The sequence below is a fragment of the Chenopodium quinoa genome, unplaced genomic scaffold (assembly GCF_001683475.1).
Source record: "Chenopodium quinoa cultivar QQ74 unplaced genomic scaffold, ASM168347v1, whole genome shotgun sequence".
In the NCBI taxonomy this organism is placed as follows: domain Eukaryota; kingdom Viridiplantae; phylum Streptophyta; class Magnoliopsida; order Caryophyllales; family Amaranthaceae; genus Chenopodium; species Chenopodium quinoa.
Window position 1 is genome coordinate 6556223 of NW_018745410.1, and position 6109 is coordinate 6562331.

The following is a 6109-nucleotide window of genomic DNA, read 5'->3' on the forward strand; positions in this document are numbered from 1 at the left end:
TCACCACTGTCTTCCCAAAAAATGAGCCTCTCCTTGAATCCCAAAATGCATATAACAAAAATGGACACCCCTGACTACACTTCACCCCAATCCTCTTCTGCCTTTTTCTATTTGCAGCCTGAACACATAAGTTCCTACCTTGAAGTATAGCAAAATTTGTCACATCTTGCTTAAATTATTCCCTTGAAGTAAATCTTTGTCCCACTTTCCTCTCAAACTTTGAATAATCTGTTTCCCTGCCAATCAGCAGCCCTCTTTTTGCTTTCTTTCTTCTACAGTCTCATCTTCAACAGTAGGAGTAGGTGTGTGTACCTCATCATCTGAATCTTCATATTCAAAAACAACAGTCCCATCCTGATTCACTTGTTGCCTCACACCTGAACCTTCTCTCCTTTGTGCAGTTGCAACCCCTCAGCTACCTCTACTTGTAATTTATGTGCTAGCTCAATGACATTGGAGTTATATCCCTTAACTAACTCTCTAGCTTCTCTCTATTCATCATCACTTGTATCTAAATCTAACACCTTAGGCTCCCTTAATTAATCAAGATCCTCTTCTACAATTGGTTCACCATCAGGCCCAAAGCTAGCTTCATAAATCTGTTAATCAGCTTGTCAATCATCCTCCTCAGTTTCATTTTCATTGTACTCTATGCCATGAGCTAATACATAATCTGGAACACTTTGCTCACCACTCAAATTATGATTCTCATATTCCTCACTTTCCCACTCATCCCCACTGAGGTCTGCATCATATAATAAGGTGTCTAATGGGATGAGGCTATTAGGTCTAGGATCTTCCCAATCATAATCATTAGGAACCCTAGATCTAATGAAATTATCATGAGGGTTTGAAGTGGGCAGCTGTAGCAAAATGGGGTGTTTGTGTTTCAACAGGGTTTTTTTGGAATAAATGGGGTTGAAGGGACTAGAATTACAGGTTCAGGGCAAGTTTTCTTTGCCCTAGAGGTTGGTTTTGTCTTTTTCTTTTCTGTGGGGACCACTGTGGGGTTTGAATTTTTGGTGCTTTGTGTTAGTTAAAGCAAGTTGCCTGACACCCCACAAGATTCCTTGGTCAACCTGTCTGACCTTCTAGGAGTCAGTTTTTTAGGTTTGGCATGAATTGGGCTGTTCATGGGCTGGGCAAATCCACTAGATCCAGTTTGTGACTTCAAAAAGTCTAGCTCCAAACCATCATGCACTACATACAAGTCAAGGGTTCTAGTACCAAAAACTACCTCCCCCATTTCTCTCACTTCATTATCATCATACACACTCCTCAATCCAGTTTCATAATCAAGGCCAGACATTAAATAATACACCTTTACATCATCACTGTAAGCATCACATTTAGTAATTAACTCTTTCAAATAAAACTAACATAATTCATCACGGTCAACAACAAAAGTCCTATACATCCCTCCCACACACTCCCACAAACCATTTTTTCCTTTCCTAAATATACCACCATGATAAAATTTCAGCGTAACATAGTCCATAACAATCAGAAATCAAAAAGGGGGTTTTTTCGCAAATTAGGGTTCATATACAAATTGGAACAATCTGCATATAGAATTAATCAATTAATTCTGTACAGTTCATCATATTTGTGCAATTATACTAAAACATAGACAAATTAACACAATCAAGCGAAATTCAGCAAGTTAGGGTTCCCAATTTTATCTCTAAATGCTGACTCTTGCCTCCTGCAAATCGCACTTAATCCACAATTACTACGAAAATACTTTGACGTTCGTTTGAATCCAAGACTTGATGTTTGATTTCCTTCCATTAACCACATTTTTTAATTTGAGAATTTTTTTTTTTCTTTCTTCAATTCGTAACTCCCATGAAAATCAGTTGAAGAACAAAGGGTTAGGTGAGAAAGATGGAGGGAAATGGAAAAGGTTATTCAGTTGTGTAGGTTACAAGTTAAAAGGCTTGTTATAAGAAGATCGGGGTATAAGGTGGGCTTGTTTCCAGATTTCGAAAAGGTGGGATTGTTTTCAGCAAAAAAGGCAAAGGTGGGATTATTAATTTTCATTTTTCCAAAATAATACTCTACATTAACAACCCTAAAACTCGATAAAACAATGCTCCCTATGGAAACAACATTAAAAATCCCAGAAAAATAGAACAATCAATCAATACAACAATAATAAAAAGACAATTAAATCTAATCATATCATAAAATTATACACATGGATCATAGCTATAAACTCAAGCATATAAATATCAAATCATACAATAATATAAAGCAATAACTTTACAAATAAATCCAAAGTAAATTCGTGTGATTACACATAATTAATAATACAATCAAACATCTCCAAATTGATAAAGTATAAGTACCTTATGATCATCGATACTTATACAGTGAACACAGTCAAAGATCCATGAAACAATGAACTATGCTATAGCTTGAAAATAATACGATGGAGCAAACCAACAATATGATCATACATGTAAGCTTACTACGCATGACATCTCCATGCTAAAAAAAAAAATAAAGTTTAACAAAGTTTTGTTAAAATTTTATGGGTTAAATCTAAACTTACGGCTGAACATTTCTTAGTAAAGATTATTAGGGTGAGGGGGTATTTATACCCTCTCATCAAAGAGATTAAAAAAATTCCTTGATAAAATATAGATATATATAGAGGATTATGTACTAACTATATATATAGAGAGAGAGAGTCATGTGCGAACTAGCTCGAATAATACGAACTAAGAACTCATATGAGCCGTCCACCGCGTTAGATCTGACGGCCTACACTTTACCCACCTCATTAAGGGTATTTTTGTAATTTCATCGGTTGAATGACCTCCCTTCCAATTCATGCGCCGCTTATTTCCTTTCTCTCTCTTCTTCCGCATTTTCTCTCTCTATGTTCGAATTTGCTCAAAGGCGATTTTTCGCGATTACAATTCTTTGCTTGTGCTAATTAATTATTCAGATTCTTCGATTTCGATCTTCTAGTACTTCGTATTCGTCAATTTTTGTTATTCATTGAGGTAAATTTTTTGTTTTATTTCTATATTATTTCGATTTTGAATTCACTTTATGGGAGTTTGATTGCAAAATTAGGGTTTTTCGAATCATTTGTTTGAGTATTTGTGATTTCTGTTGAAATATTAGGTCATTTACATTTATATTTTTCCGCATTTGCAGTTTTGTTGTTGAATTTTGCTTCCTATTTGTCGAATATTTGTTTTCTATATCCAGTTCTTCAATGATTTTCATCAAACGCTCGACAACTTACTCGAATATGAAGTATTACCTGAACTTTGATCTAAATTGTCGATTTTCAATTACAGTTTGTGTTTTTGTGTTTCAATTTATTTGAATTTGAAATTATTTATTTGAATTTGAAATTAGGGTTTTGCTATTAACAGTTTGAGCAATTTGCAATTTTGCTTAATTATTTTTTCTTACTTGATTTTTCTTTAATTTAGGTTAATTTCTTTTAATTAGTCTCTGGGTTGATTTTTTAGGGATGGAATAATTGATTTCTATTGAAATGAATCAATGAACTATTGATATTAACTTGGTTGAATATTGATGTACGAATTGTTGTTTGTGCTTTATGATGTCAAGTGTATGATTCCGATAATTTTGTTAATTGAATTTGGTTGGAAGCTTGCTAAGGACTTGGTATGTATGACATATGGTCTCATAATAGCTTCCTTCTGTTACGAACTTCCCCCTTTGTTGATCAGTTTTTGTGGGATGCAAACAGGCTAGACAAAAAAGAACTAAGTTTATTTTGTACTATAAGTTGGGAATCTTATTTCTGCAGGACTATGAGAGTGCATCAAGAACTAGTATCTGACCCTGCATTGTGGCTACAAATATCATAAAGTCGCTCCATGATTTTTCACAGTATGCTGCTAAAGTTTTTGGGCCTATTGAGGTTACAAGTGCTGGTAACTCTGGGTTTGGCGTCTTCCTGCTATCGGGGCTATAAAAATCAATTCTGATGCCCACTTGGTTGTTGAAAACCAGGTGGGGTTGGGTGCAGTTCTTAGGAATGACTCTAGGTATATTGTTGCTGTTACTGTAAAGTGCTTGAGGGCAAGGTGGAGTGTGGAGCATGCTTTAATTGTCATGAGGACTATTAACATTGTAGATGTAGGATATTCAACTTTGATACTCTTCTATGAGGATGTAAAGAGTCTGAAATCTTTATTTACTTTGAGTATTTTTTTTATTCACTTTTCTTTTATTTTTAATCACTTTAGAAAGACTAAAAAAATAGAGTGTTTTCATCCAAGACCCTGACCCTGACCTTGTAATACTCCTAACAAGCCAAAACAAAATGAAGTTACCGTAATTATAAGAATTATGTATTCAGTAGGTATTTGGTCAGTATTAAAGCCAAGAAACAGCACAAAAGAAGATGGCCCCAACAATGCAAGGATTTGCACAGAATTCAAGCAGACTCCAAAGTGGGATGGAGGACGCCGTGATCAATGTAATCAACCCAGATTGTGTACCTATTTATTAGGAGTTAGTAACCTAGTTTGTAGTTTGTGATAGGTGGTTTGCTTCGGTCCCATCATCTACACAACCGAATAGGCTGTACGTGTTAACAAGTAATGATACAGGGAAGCTCATTGCAGGGTTGCCTCGGAAGACCATATTCGTGTTTTTTCACATGTTTACTTTCAATGAGATACATTATTAGTTTAATAAGTATATTTCCAATGTATGTGTTTATAATGTTGGCTCTTTGGCATTGATCAAATGGCATCAGTAGTAGCATTATGTGTTCAGTATGTAGCTGAGTTTAGGCCCAACATGACGATTGGCCTTAAGGCTCTGTAGCCTCTTCTAAATGCAAATAAATCAGCAGGTACCGATGTACAAGCATTCACGCGTACAGGTAATTCACAATAACTGATTAAAATATTGATGCACATTTGACGTTAAAATTCTGTTTGATGTATGTTGTTCTTTATGCATGGTTCATGTTGTGTTAATCTCGAGTCTAACTTTGGTGACTATGCGCGCTGGAAAACAAGAAATTGCACTACGTTTACTGTATGGATGTTTTGATTTAATTTTGATATTTTTTTCATTTACTTTTGAGGGTTTTTTTTTTTTTTTTTTTTTTTTGAAAATTGAAAATTGAATGTGAAATATACACTAGCCTACTAGCTCAATCGGTAGAGCATTGTGCAATTGCACAAAAAATGTGGGTTCAAATCCCACGTAGGTTCATTTGTGTAAACCTTTTTTTTTTATAACTTTTTGTATAATTTTATTAACTTCTTATTTGAAAACTTTTACTTTAACCTCATATGCTTCTTTTAAATTTAATTATTTTTCACTTTGTAATGTGGATTATGATTTGGCTCTATCTTATCGTGATACAAAATTAAATGACTTAGTTTGCTACACTTATATATCACTTTTACTGATTTCATTATACATATGCATTTAAAAAAAAATTACAAAAATTATTCACTTTTTTTTTAATCTACTTTTGGTATCAATTTATTTACTTTTAATTTGAAAACCTTTACAGTAAGCTACATATTCATTGACTAATCTTTAAGGATATGATAGTCAATGACTCATACTCTATGTGCTATAGCAAAGTAACAAAGTTTTCATAGTCATTAAAATTTAAAAGCTAAGTTAGTTCATTGCATTAGAGCTAATTTGATTTACTTTTAGTTATTTTGTTTTACTTGTAAGGTATTTTAAATAACTTTAGTAGGTTTTATTTTCTAGAGATAACCTATGTAGAGGGTTTTATTTTTTAGATTTATATTTTGAAGAATTTTGATTTACTTTTGGAACATTTTAGTTTACTTTTTAGTATTTTTTATCTACCTTGAAGATATGGAGTGTTTGTTTTGTATTATGTTCTTGTTGTGAATTAGACTACTAGCATATTGGCATATATATTTTGATTTGCATCTGGACTACTAGCATATTGGCATATTTTGATTTTCTTTTTAGTTACTTTGACTTAATTACTTTATAGTTACTTTGATTTACTTTAAGAGATATTTTTATTTACTTAAAAGTGTTTTATATTTACTTTTAGAGATAACCTATGTAGGATTTGAACCTACACCTCTATGCATCCGCATAGTGC

At 33.3% G+C, this 6109-nt stretch overlaps 1 long non-coding RNA gene across 1 annotated transcript; it reads left to right on the top strand.

Annotated features, from left to right (window-relative positions):
* The first annotated feature begins 2643 nt into the window (after nt 1-2643).
* On the top strand, nt 2644-4775 carry LOC110713159. Its single transcript, XR_002509789.1, has 2 exons — nt 2644-3014; nt 3800-4775. It is a non-coding gene; the product is annotated as an uncharacterized LOC110713159 (long non-coding RNA).
* Nucleotides 4776-6109: the final 1334 nt, after the last annotated feature.